We start from the raw sequence: 14,014 nt of genomic DNA on the forward strand, positions 1-14,014 counted from the left end.
TTGCAGGGAAAAAGAAACTTCCTGGCCTGCCTGATACCAACTTGAAGGAAGTAGCTGGCTTTGGTGGGGACAAGGAAACAGACCCCCAATGACAGCGATAACCTCTCACCAGACTTCTCCATTAATGGAGGAGCTGCTGAGTGGCTGTGGGACACGTTGGAGGTGTCGGCTGCGTGTGAGTTCCTACAAAAGGGGAGTTAGAATTCAGTGTGTGAGAACAGAGTGGGTACAGTGTGGGACTAACCAATGGGGAGAGAAGCCCAGGTCTGGGGGTTCCTGGGTTTTGGAGGTTCCATCAGTGACTTACGGTATGGCCACCAGAAAGGAGATGATGTGCTCTGTCCCACAGTGTCTTTGTGGTGGCAAAGTGGCATTCACTGGGCTTCCCCCCGTCAAAAGTAGATGTTATGCAATGACCTGTTTGGGATCTGAAGCCACAGAGAGTCCTGGAAAGAACTGGACCATACTTTGGACATCACCAAGCTTGCTTGGGGACATGGGGCCCAGAGAGGTGACGTATGATCCACGGTCACGCAGCTGTTTGGGAGTAAAGCCAGGTCCTAGAACCAACCTCAGGTCCTTCCCTCCTTTTCCAGTAGGCATTCCATGCTGCCATCTTTGTTTCTGTCACCTGGTGATGGAAGTACCTGCGATCTATTTCAGGCCTGCCCGTTGCCCTTCTTCTTTAATTCCTCGGCGGCTTCAACATGGCCGGTAGCCTCTTGCTGCATCCTTGAGGCATCCCGCCGTTCCATGTGACAGACTCTGACTGCAGGTCTCCTTTATGTCACTAATTTTGTGCTCCGTGACAGTAAAGCATGACTGTGGGCCAGGAATGTGTGGTCCAGGTTTGCAGGGCGAAGAGGCACAGAGTAGGGGAAATACGGTGTGAGGGTTACTTTCATGTTTTAGCTCGGCTAGGCCGTGGTGTCTACCTCTAAGTACATGTACACACGCGTGCTGTGGGTTCTTTTCTCTGCAGAAATCTGACTAGTACCTGCAGTTAGGACGAGACAGATTTCAGTCCAAATCCAAGAACTGCCACCTCCTGGGGAAGCTTATTTGTTTACTTCACTGGGCTTCAGTTTCTTTGCGGGTAAGATGGAAACAATATTAATATGCGCTACGCCAGCAAGCAAAGATACAGACTAAACAGGACAATAAATGTATAGCACTTCCTAGGCTGCCTGGCACCATGCTCAACAAATAATTGCTTATTGTCAAATTTATACGTGTCTGCAAGCCCCATAGGTGCGTGAACCAGTTGTCTGTACGGCAAACCACCCCGCAGCTTAGTGGCTCAAAACCAGGACCGCTTATCCTTCTCATTTGCGTAGGGTGGCTGAGCCCTGCCTGGTGGATCTTGGGCTCCGCTTGGAGTCCGTGTGGCTGCGTTCCCCAGGGGAGCTCTGTGAGGCTTCCCGCACACAGCTGGGCCTCAGCTGGGATGACTGGAGCAGCAGCTGGGGCCTCTCCTTTTCTCTGAGATCTTGTCATCGTAGCCCAGCCCGATCTTCTTCACACCGTGGCGGCTGGATCCCCGCGGTGCCTCGTGTGAAGGCTGCCCAGCCTCCTGAGGGCAAGGCGCAGAGCTCCCACGACCTCACTCCCTTCCCATTCTCCTTCTCAGGGGGTCACAGGTCGGCCCCGATTCGGGGGCAGGAGAAAGGGACCCCCGCGCGGGGTCGGGGTGGGGGGAACAACACGCGTGAACAGAAATGGGAGGAATTCTTGGCCATCCTCCCTGGACACAGCCAACCCCAGGGCACAAGTGGCTCGCAGAGGTGATGACTCTCGGCTTCGACCGTTTCACCTCGTGGGCTATCTGTTACCATCTAGTGAGCCCCGGCAGGGACTCTGGAGCCGGCCCATCTTGTTTCTAACCCCGTCTCTGCCGCAGAGCAGCTGTGTGACCTTAGGCGAGTTGCTTACTGGTTCCTTGTCTCAGGGTCCTCTTCAGGAAAATGGGGACAATATTAGTACTAAAGTAGAGCTGGTGTGAGGGTATGCCTACGTGTATGTATGCAGGTGCATGTGTGAACGCACACCTAAGTGTCTCTATTTGTGTGTATACACGTACACGTGAATGCACGCATCTGTGTGTGTATGAAATTTAGTACATTACTTTTTGTTTTTTAATTTTATTTATTTATATATTTGAGAACGAGAAAGAGCGAGAGAGCACAGGGGGAGGAGCAGAGGGAGAGGGAGAAGCAGACTCCGCACTGAGCACAGAGCCTGATGCGGGGCTTGATCCCCTGACTCTAAGATCATGATCTGAGCCGAAATCAAGAGTCAGACACTTAACCGACTGAGCCACCCGGGCACCCCGAGTACATCGCTTCCGAGGCTATTTCCCTGTGCATGTATGTTTGCAGCCTGCCTTGCCCTGGGCCCGGGTCATGTTTTCACCAGACAATTTTAAAGTTGGACGTGAGAGTTGGTGCCCAGCTGGAATCTGGACTGAGCCCTTGCCAGGCCCATGCCTGGTGCCTTCACCGCAGGAGCGGTTCCCTAGCCTGTCCTTGAGAAGTAGCAGAGTATCAATGGGTCCTGGCGAAATACGGACCCTCCTCGGCCCCGTCCCAGTTGCTCTGGGTGATCTGTCTGGGGACCACAGTGTGCCACTTCTGGAGGCTGGTCTCCCAGCTGCCACCTTCATTCTCTGATTAAGTCGCTTTCCTGTTCCCTTCCAGAAAAACCCGGTACATTCTACTCATACACAGTCAGGATCTCAGAGGGGGCAAAGCACAGGGCTGGTTTCATATCTGGAGGTTCAGTCTAATTTAACTTTCCCACGTCACCGAGAAAGACATGGTCTCCTTGTCTCACCTTTTCCAGGCCGAGCCAAGGTCAGGGTTAGCTCTGGGTGGCAGGACCACCCTGGGCCTCCATCCCTCCCTTCCATAATGAGCTGATTTTCCCCAAGGTACAGCTTCTGGGCAATGTGACCTCGTTGCTTTGTTCCCTGAGTCTTCCCACTAGGGGGAAAAAAAACACCCTGTCATTTATTGAACATCTATGCTTTATACATACGTTGCTCTAGTTATTACCCTGCAGGAAAGATATTATTATCCCGAAGCTAGGAGATGATAAACAATTTACAAAAGGAGCCAGCATTTAAACCTTTGTCCACCTAACTGGAAAGCCTTTTCTCTTTCCTATACCAGAGGTGAGATATGTAGGATTTCTTTCCAAGGCCATAGGTCCTAAATCCTTCCCCCTAACGAATGTCAACAAAACCTTGCAGAGAGAGTGTTTCCAATGTAAAATGTACAGACTGTCCTCGGGGTTACAAACTGTGTGTTCCAGAAAGTCAGGCTCTGCCCTGGTGCTGGCTGAGTTGGAAGGCACAGAAGGGGGAAGGCCGGCCACCCTGCTCACTGCCTTTCTCTGTGGAGTCTTTCCGTTGTAAACATGTTTTTTTCCCCATCCTTTGGCATCCATCGTGATTGAAATTCCAGGTTGTCAACCCTTGTAGAAAGGGGTTCAGATCTTGCGCTTTACCGGTCAAGCGGCTTTGTGGAGTATTGAACTCCTGTCTGGCCACTGGCTGTCCTTCATTTCTTTTCACAAAGCACTGAGTTATCTATTCCAGAAACATCGCCGAGTCCAAACACACAAGAGGAGGAAGCTACAAACACTTCAGTTGTCCTTCAGAGGTGACTAACTGAAAGGACCTCTGTCTGTGCATATGCATCCTCATCATAGTATGGTAGTGCACCTGTTGGTTTGCACGGAGCTGTTTTACTAAATACACGACAGCTAGCCTTCCACGTTGGCATGCACACTTCTGCTCCCTCACCATTTGATTGCTGGGACACGCAGCTTCACCGTTGTTCACACAGAAGTGGCAAAGGCTCTCCCGATTTTTCTTAAGTGTCTGGGGCACTTATGAATTCAACACTTGTACTGTTACAAACAGTGCATCCGTGGATATTCTCATGGTTAAATCTTCGCAGCTGTATTTTCCTATTTTATGAGGATATATTCCCATAAAATAGAATAGGCTGTTTCGCTTGCTGCAAGCCCTTTGGGAAGTTGGGACTGGTTTCTCCCTCCACCACCGCATCTGACACTGTCACGTCTCCGAGCCCTCCACAACAGGGAGCCGGGGCGGACGTGCCTTTTCTAGCTGCTTCTCTTTGACACTTGGCACAGCACCAGACACATGGCCGCTGTTCCCAACCTACGTGTCCCTTCACCGGAGGACCTCCCTCGCCGTGGGCTGTGTAATACCCTTGTTCCTCCTTGCAGCCCCTGCTTTCTGTAACAAATGTCTCAAATTAATTAAATCATGATTTGTGGTGTTTGGAGCGGAGCCTGAGTGGGTCTGGTTCCCTGTTGTGTCCTGGCAGCGAGCACAGTAGTTTTTAACGGTCACAAGCAAGAGCTCACGATGGAAAGACCTGGATTTACGACAGCGCTGTCCCTCTAGCTGACCTAGGTCTTTGCTTTCTCATCTGCATGATCACGTTACCTGCCTCACGCAATCAGGGTGAAGTTTACGTGAGATGCGGTGCATGGAGGGTGCAGCACGCAGTGTAACACATGGCAGAGGCTCAGCTCTTGTTGCCTGGGGCCGTGGTTCAGGGGTGGTGTGTGCTTACTGTGTGCCAGGCTCTGTTCTAGGTGCTTTACGTCGGGGGGTGGCAAACTGCAGCACAGGGGCCAGATCTGGCCTGCCATCTTTTTTTGTACAGCCCATGAGCTACAAATGGCTTTTCCATTTCTAAACGGCTGACAAAAATAATCAAAAGAGGGATCATATTTTCTGAAACATGAAAACTGTATGAAATCGGACTTCATTTTGCTTAAATAAAGTTTTTTTGGAACACAACATGCCCTTTCTTTTAGGTATTGTCTGTGGTGGCTTTGACGTTCTGATCGTGAAGATGAGGAGCTGGTGCAGAGATGGTATGGGCCCGCAGTGCCCTAAAATAGTCACCGTCTGGCCCCTCAGTTTGCCGAGCCTCTTATGAACCCATCTGATCCTGCATAGGGCAGGCTGTTACTGCCTCTGTCCTCACTGTACACATGGGCAAGTGAGGTTAAGAAAGTGCCTGAAGTCATTCACAGCTTGTAGGTGGTAGGGCAGGGGTTTGGTTCCTGGAGCTGGGGCTCCTCATGGTTCCACCATAGGGCAGGTTCTTGGTCTTTGGCAGGTGAGGGACATGAGGCAGGAAGAGGTGAAGGCATGCCTTGGTGAGTGGTAGAGTCGGGATTGAGAACCAGCCCCACTGGACCTCACAGTTCTTGACCTTTCTCTCCTAATGAGCTCATACCTTCCCCACCCACCACCATCTTCTGGTGTCACCTGCTAAACACACGACCAGACATACAGAGGCATTCAAGATGTCCCTAAAAATGTAGTCCCTTGAGAGCAGGGAGATAATACAACAAGACTAGATATGGTTATGTGCTTTCTACTAAATACAGACTTAGTAAATGTTGGTGGAATGAGTGAATCAATCTGGTGAATAGCTCCTGGACTCTTCAGAATTTAGGCTCTGGAGATAGGACAGGAACTCCTGCGAAATGCGGTAAGTGCCAGGACATTCTCACAGGAAGGAGACCTTCCTGGACCATAGTGGTGATGCTCCCCAGGTGGCATGGGGTCCCTGGGCTACAGTGCCAAACACTTCTGTCAAAATCCCGCTGGAGGAAAACTGCTGTCTTTCTCATGTATCCTAACTGGTTCCACTTGGGTTGATTCTGAATGTTTGGTTTCTGAAACAGCTTTGCTGAGATACAATTCACATATCATACAACTTACCAATCTTAGAGCATTTTGACCACCTCAGAAAGCAAATCTGTCCCCATCAGCTTCACCTTCCTCTCCCCCTTTTCCCTCCCCCTCCAGTCCTGAGCAAGCTAGAATTTCTGTCACAGTGGATTGGCCTATTCTGACGTTTCACACAAGTGGAATCATACAATATGTGGTCATCTACGACTGGCTTCTTTCACTTAGCATGACATTTTCAAGGTTCATCCACTTTGTAGCATGCTTCTGTACTTCATTCCTTTCTGTGCCTTAGTAATGTTCCATTGTGTGGATGGAGCACATTTCATTTGTTCTTTCATCGGTGGATGGACATTGGGTTGTTTCCAGTTTGGAGTTATTATGAATAATGAATGCTTCTCTGAAGATTCCTGTACAAGGTTTTGAGTGGATGTGTGTTTGCATTTCCTGGAGTATATATACCTAGGAGTGGAATGGCTGGGTCACGTGGTAACTCTCTCTGCAACCTTTTGAGGGACTGCCAGACTATTTTCCAAAGCACCTACACTGGTTTTCATGCCCACTAGGAACCGCGTGTTCTTGCTCATCATTCTTGCCCGTCTTTACGCATCACAAGATTCCATTTATATGAACTTTTGGAACACACAAAATTAATGAATGGTGCTAGAAATCAGTACAGTGGTTTCCTCTTGGAGGAGGGCAGAGACGATTGGAAAAGGCACAGGGAAATTTCTGGGTGGGGGAAATGTTTTGTGTCTTGGTGGTTTAGTGTTTTTGGTATATGCATTTGTCAAAGCTCATCAAACTGTTCATTAAAGATCTGGACATTTCACTGTATTAATTAAGCCTGAATCTTAAAAAAATAAAAAACAACATACAAATGAAAAAAGGCATAGGTGGAGGGGGAAAAAGAAAAGAATATAAGTTATCTCCAGGCACGACTTATCTCACCCACCTTCCCCTGGACAGAGGACCCGTACCTGGCAGGCAAGGCCAAGGGTGAGAGGCTTTTAATTGATGTGATTAACAGTGTCTCTATAGGGAGCCTCGTTAACACCGAAAGGGAGGAAAGGAGGTTATTTTTCACTCACCTAACTAGAGGAAGACTGGAAGGGAGTCCTGGGGGGCGCTTGGAGGCCTGGTCCCTGCAGTGGGGGACGGGCAATGGGAGGGACTGTGCCAGGCCCCTCTGAATAGTAGCGCTGCATTTCCCTTGGCATTAAGATATTTTTTGGGTGGGGGAGGGCATCATTTTTCCGGTTGTTGCAAAACCTATTCTCCATTTTCATCTATGGAGAGGAGAAAACCAACCTGAATTTTGGGGGGGTGCGGTGGAGTATGTTTTTCAAAGCCGCATCATCCACCAGAGCACAGATCTGTTTAGATAGAATACTCTTGAACCCTTCCTTAAATGCACTAGTGGCTGATGAACAGACAATAACAGGAAGCACACAAAAAAGAAGTGAAACGTTTTATCTCCCCCTTAAACTCTTCAGAGAAATTTATGGATGGACATAAGCGCCCAGAAGATCAGGATTGGACAGACATGGTTAATTCCCCACGTTAAAAATCAGCAGAGTGAAATTTTTAATAAAGTTGCAAAAATTGTATCATTTTATTTGTAGGCTAGATATATATATGTGTATGTATATGTACATACACATATAGAATAAAAGCCTAGACATATAAACGCCATTATTTCTTGGAGGATGTGATTATAATGTGATTTTTTTCTATTGCTTATCTGTGATTTATTTTTTCCAATGACCGTTTATTGCTTGTGAATTCAACTGTTTGTTAAGGAGTTATTTTGGTTCTCTCACTGGTTGGAGAGGTCAGTTTCCTTAGGCTCGCCTCTCTGGAAAAGACTCTTCCCTCCCCACCCCCATGCTTCCTGGGTCTGAACTTGAAGGCAGCACTGCGTAAGTTTCGAACACGAACTTTAGTGTCAGCCAGTTCAGAGTTCGATCTTACTAGGATTGTGGGCAAATCTGTGTCTTGGTTTCGTCATCAGAAGAACGGAACTGATAATACTCTCCCCCATCGATCGAGCGGTGTGAAACATACATGGGAAACCCCCAGCACAGTACTTGGCCCTTTGCATCAGCTTACTACTCTTCCAGCCCCCTTTTAGCAGTGGTAACTTCCTGGTACCTTGGAATCTAGCCCTCGAGGGGTCCAAGTGACTCTTGATTGCCGAGCTCCAGCCCTCAAATCATTGCAGAAGCTCATATATACACCTGCACACCATGTGTGGGGGGTGTGCGCACGTTTGTGCGCGTGTGTGCGCTTGCGGGCGGGCTCTGTGTGTGTAGTGCGACATTAAACAGAACCTCCTTCCCTGTGGGTGAATTAGGACAGCTCACTACGGGGGCTAGGATTTGTCACAAACCAAAGGTAGAACTAGCTGCAGCAAACCTCTGGGTGACCATGCTATTTATGTTCCTTCCTGCAGCACGATTCCTGGCAGTGGTGGCCTCAGTCTGCAAAGAGCCTGCCCAACACGTTGGAAACCTTCTCTTCTGCAGATCAGCCTACAGAACGTAATCCCAGGTGGAGTGTCAATCATTTTTCCAGGGCCGGGGGGAGGGTTCAGCAGAGGGTGAGTCAGGGTTTTGCAAATTTATGTTTACGGTGGTGGAACACGCAGGGCACACATGGGCAAAAGCGATTTGCATTCATGCAAAACAGGAGCCACGTGCTGTCATTTGCGTCCCCTCCCCTTCCTTGGTCACCTCTACAACCCCCCTCTGGCTCCAGAATGCCAGCCCCAGCCCCTTTTCTCGGCTTCTTTTTCTGGCAGTGGTTTCAAACTTCCGTTTGCAAATGACCACCTGGGAAACTCAGTAAAATGCAGATCCCTGGGCTTTTCTAATTCAGTGGCTCTGGGGTGGGGCCTGGGAAATGGCATTTTCACCGGACATCTTAGGTCCGTTTGACCAGAAAGACACCATGTATTAGTTTCAAAATATGAAGACAGCGCTGCAAAATGGAAATTGTGATACATATTCATACAGCTTCATATGGACTCCTCAAATGCAGCTCCACTTTTTCAGTTAGGTGGGAATTATTTTTTATGGAGGAGCCAGGTAGGGTAAACATATCTGACAGCTGTCTGCGGGGCCCACAAAAGCCTTGAAGAAGCTCCAGCCCCGTGAGCCGGGCATGTATAGCTTTGTGCATGTGAGCGAGGGTTCAGGGGCGCAGGAACTCGCCCCCCGCAATCTCTCCCCACGTCTCTCTTTCACTCTGGCTTTGGTACCTGTGTCCTCAGGCCACCCCGAGGCCCAGCCTGGAGCCCTGAGTGGGGGCAGGGGGGCTGGCCGCGGGGGAGTCTGTATGGAAACCGCTAACTGACCGGCCTCCCACATGACGAGGCCAGACTTTAGCATAATGCCCTGCAGAGAAAGAAGGGCTGAGTCCCCCGCTGGACCCTGATGCTTGGAGAGCTGGCAGGCCTCTCAGCACACGTGACGCGCCAGGTGCTGGGCGTTGTGCGGGGCAGGCAGAAGCGAATAAAGCTGACAGAGCCCCTGCCCTCAACGGAACTTCCAAGTCTCTGCTCCCCGATTCCTTATCTGCCGGGCGCCCTTCCGTGAGCCTGACCCTCCGACCAAGGCAAACCCGAAGCAGAGGTTCCGGTCAGGAAGACAGGCAATACGCAGGATGACCGATCCATACACAGTTAGGGCCTTTCAGAGAGTTCCAAGCGCAGGGGAGGAAGCCAAACGAGATAAGGGGAAGGCGAGCAGATGGGTGCAGGCCAGGCCCTGTGGTGGGGTGGCCCTGACTCTGTGTGGTCTTCCCCCTGTGCGTCCACCGTCTCGGCAGCCCCCCCTGACCTAGGAGGCCAGTGCCGTATTGAGAAGTAGGTGGTCTGTGGGTTGAGGGGCCTGTGGCTCGTGGGAGTTCCAACACCCTTGTGCGTAGATGGGCTGTGTTAACATCATTGTTGGCATTTCCTGGCCCTGATTCTATGCCAGGAGCACTGCAAGGGCTTTCCATGCATTTTCTTCCTCAGTTGTGGCAGCACCACAATGAGGTTGGGGGTGCTGTTAGTATCCTGGTGGTGTCTGGGTGAGGAACTTGAGGCGTAGGAAGGTGAGTAACTTGCTCATGATCACATGGCTCAGGAATGTGGAGCCAGAATGCACCCCCAGGGCAGTTGGCCGCTAGAACCCTCATGCTTAACTGCTGTGCCTTCAGGCCCCCGGCATGGCCACCTTCCTTTCTGGTCATTGTGGCGCTCAGGGAGAGCATGGGCTGTGGGGTCAGGCCCACCCCTTCCTGGCTGGGCACCTCCACCCCTTTGAGGCTTGAATTGCTGATTGGTAAAATGGGCATGAGGATACCTGCCACCTCACAGGATTGATAAAAGGGCCAAAAGAAGTGGTAATATTTTAAGATGTTTGGCACTCAGTAAATGTATTTTCAGTTCTTGCTGGTTGAATGAGTGAGAGAAATTACACGTGCCCTGAAAAGTGACATACGTGGACCATTCCTTCTTCCAGACTCTCTGTCTCCTGCAGATTAGGGTTGCTAGTTCTGGCCGACAAGGAGTGAGCAGAGATGATGTGCAATTTCTGGCCGTCCTGTGGAAATGCTGGTGAGAATCCCTCCAGAGGTCCCCCTCTCTTCCGCCCCAGTGCCCTGCAGTGCCCTGCACAGGCCTGGTTTGCTTTGGATCTAGGCCTCTGGGCAATCTCTGCTTGACCCATATTAGACACAGAGCCTGAATGAGCAATTAACTTTTGCTGTTTTAAGCCACTGAACTTTGAGGCTACGTCTTAGTGCCTCATAGTAGCATTGTTGCTCCTGATCGATACAGCCTGCAAGGCAAAGATTGGAATCACAGCCTGGATCGATCGGGAGGGCCTGCCATGCTGGCACGTGGGACACGGATGCCCTGATGCTGCATGCCTCCCTGCTAACCAGGTTCTTCCTGCAGGCCATCCTGAGAGCTGCCCCCACACTGATCTCCTCACAAGCTTCTCCCGTTGGCTGCACTGCTTTAGACAGCTCTGCATTCTCTTTCCAGCACAGACTCCCTCTACCTGGCTCTCTGGGACCTCAACATTCGGGCCGTAACTCACCCTCCCAGGATTTCCAGATGTTTTCTTTCTGTTCTAGGCTCCAGGAGCTCCTCCCTGGCCCCTGAGTGTGCCACCCACCTTCCCCGCTCCTGGCCTGGATCACAGGCCTCCTCCTCCTGCCCCCCTCACTCGCCCGTGCTGCGGTCATCCTGATCACTTCCTTCGCAGCCCGCAGGGACCTGCCCCCTGACCCCAGACCACCCAGTGCCCACATGCGATCAATCTTTGATTGTCTGTCTTTGTTATCTTTGCCTTCATTCCTCCCTGGTATCTAACATTCCTTGTGTTGGCGTCTTGACTCCCTAACTCGCCTCTACGGTCGAGGAATGGCCTTGGTGTTGCAATCCCTCACCCCGGCGTCTAGGCGGTAACAGGCATTTGAGAAATAAGTGGTCCAAACACTGGCTGCCTCGCCGGCATGGGGCTCGGGAGTGGAAGGGGAAACCCAGAGTGGAGTCATTGAGGACCCCTCCCTCCCTTCCATGGGCCAGTCCACACACCGCCCCGCCTCCCAGGCCGGACTTGCCGTCCACAGCTAGCGCGGGCCAGGTGCACGTCCGGTCCCCAAAGCATTGCATTCGAATCCAAAGAGCGCTGTCAGAGCAGTCCAGCTCCAGGCCCTGCTGTGATCCACTCTGGAGTCCGAGAAGCTCAGGATGTCCGGGCGGGATGAGCCAGGCAGCGAGCCTGCTTTGGAAGCTGTGCTTACCAGGTGATGTGAGCTTTCAGCGGATCTGGAAGGAAGCGTGCTGGGAATGAGCCCCGGGGGACAGAGGCATGCTCTGTGGAGGCCCCAGCCTGCAGAAAGCCCTGGGGGCTGGAGACTTTCCCAGGGGTGAGCAGGAGCACCAGAGAGGGTTAAAAAAACAAACAAACAAAAAAAAACAACTCAAAAATGCCCAAATCCAGAGCCATAGTCCACCAGCTGCAACTCTTGTTCCTTGTTTCCAGCTCTCTTGTTCGAGCAGTGCATGCCTACCTCCCGTAGAGACGCCTTCTCGATGCACGTAGGATTTCTTAACTGCAGCTTTTCATGCAAGCATTCCCATTGGTTATTCCCGTTTCGTCTTCTCTTCTGGAGGCTCGAGGCTGACCCCTCCTCCCCACTGGCCCATTCGCCCCCTCCACTCCTCAGGCTGGCCTGTATGAACGAGATCACTGTGTATGCAGAACCCCTCTGTAAAAAGCTGTGAGCGCTTGTGAACAGACAGATCTCAGGGGAGGAAGGTAGAGCATCAGCGACCCCTCGGGGGAAAAGTCCACCTTCCCTGAGGCTCCAAGTGTGACTGTGGCCTCCCGCTCCCTGCACGTTACCAGACATTAGAATGACGGGTTGGGGCGTTTATCCTAAGACTTTGTAGGCAGCCTGGCACGTGCCTCCATCACAGGTGGCAGCATAAATGGGTCTTTTGGAAAAAGAAAAACTACTTGTCAGGAGTTATCAAAGCATCATGTTGACCTCGTATCCCTATTTAGGGAATGTATTTCAAAGACACGCTCCAGGAGGGAAGGCACTGGTTTTCAGGCAGGCGTTTTTTTGTTTTTTTTTTTTAAGATTTTATTTATTTATTTGACAGAGAGAGACACAGCGAGAGAGGGAACACAAGCAGGGGGAGTGGGAGAGGGAGAAGCAGGCTTCCCACGGAGCAGGGAACCTGATGCGGGGCTCCATCCCAGGACCCTGGGATCATGACCTGAGCCGAAGGCAGATGCTTAATGACTGAGCCACCCAGGTGCCCCAAGCCGGTGGGTTTTTGAAGCCGGGCACATTTAGGAGCAAAACTGGAAACCAAGTGGCACCCAGGGATACATGGTACTCGGGCACCACTCAGTCTTTCCCAGGCATCTGAGGGATGGGGAAGGGGTGTTCACTTTAAGGAGAGCGGTGACCATCCGTGGTGTGGCAGTCACATACAGCAATGTGTCCTTCCTGGATTATGGGAAGTTATAGAAAGAGAGCGGCTCTTTGTTGGAAAAATGAAGATTTGCCTACTTGGTGACATAATAGGCAAGTGAGGATGGTTTCTTCCCCTTGTCCCTTCTCTTTTTGGTAACCTAGCTTATCTAGTTAAAAATGGATTCACTGCCACAACAGAAAAGAAAAAGAAATATCTCTGTGGATTTGCAGGGCCCCAGGTATCCAGGAGTGGGCACATAAAGACAGCCTGAAATGTCCCCTCTTTCAGGCTTGTGCCCAGGACAGCAGGGGCTCCCTGCGGGGAGGGGCGGGCGCTGGTTCCAGGTCTGAAGGCCCCGTGTGCCACACCCAGCGAGGAGGGTGAGGTGGGCTGCCGAGCTCCTGGCACAGTGCCTAGTATGAGCCAGAGCTCCCTGGAGGATATGCTCCTTCCTCCCAAGTGTGCCAAACAGTGTAGTTCGTCATTGGTGCTTTTTGTCCTGCCCGTGTCATGTCTCACTGAAACCTCGTCCTAAAGGTACCAACTGGGTAATGTCATAGTCCCCATTTTACAGACGAGAAAGCTGAGTCCTCGGTTGCCATCCAGTTGCCGCATTCCAAACTCAGGCTCCGCACACCTCTCCTCTGTAGGGCCTCTTTTTGTATCTGCTTTTGCAGTGGGGATACTGAGGCTGTAAGTTACCTGCCAGAGGGCCCACAGCCAGTAACAGTCAATCAGGGGAACATGTATAGCTGGGTTTTCTGACTCCCAGTCTGGTTGCTTGAATTGTTATGAAAGCCTCCTCTGTTCAAGGCATGTTATCTCTGGACCCTGCAAGACCCCTGCCTTTGTTCTTGTTGTGTTCTGCCCGTTCCTTTCTTCTTGTTGGGTTCTGCCCATTCCGTTCCCTTACGCTCCTCATCGGCGTCCACTCTGGTGCGTTTGCTGTGTGCACACAGGTGGACCCGCTGTAGGGCTGTGATTGGGTATCTTTCAATTTAGACAAATGGGGTTCTGTTAGGGATCTCCTCCTCGTTCTGTACATGTAGCTTACCCGAGGGCTGCATCTGGCCTTCCCTTGCCGCTGTCGGTCCTGCCCTGTTTACTCCTCTTGCCCCTGGAGATGGGCAGTAGGGAAGCCCAGCCAAGTTCTGTGATGATACCTCGCACCTGTGCCTGTGGGGACTGTGGGAGAGTTTCTCCGGTACAGACTCTGGGTGGGGATGGATGGATGAGTCATTGGGTATGCTCATATTTAATTTCACAAGTACTGCCAGATT

General features: G+C 51.2%; 1 long non-coding RNA gene across 6 annotated transcripts in view; it reads left to right on the plus strand.

The window, feature by feature from the left end:
- LOC112823393 (uncharacterized) overlaps positions 1-14,014 on the plus strand; it is a 379,174-nt gene that overhangs the window by 208,984 nt on the left and 156,176 nt on the right. For all 6 annotated transcript variants that reach the window (XR_012378344.1, XR_012378347.1, XR_012378345.1 and 3 more), the window contains one exon: positions 8,199-8,296. This is a non-coding gene — a long non-coding RNA (uncharacterized lncRNA). The remainder of the gene's footprint in view (positions 1-8,198; positions 8,297-14,014) is intronic.

This window comes from Callorhinus ursinus, unplaced genomic scaffold (assembly GCF_003265705.2).
Source record: "Callorhinus ursinus isolate GAN/ISIS: 27379988/994484 unplaced genomic scaffold, GSC_fseal_2.0 scaffold5, whole genome shotgun sequence".
In the NCBI taxonomy this organism is placed as follows: domain Eukaryota; kingdom Metazoa; phylum Chordata; class Mammalia; order Carnivora; family Otariidae; genus Callorhinus; species Callorhinus ursinus.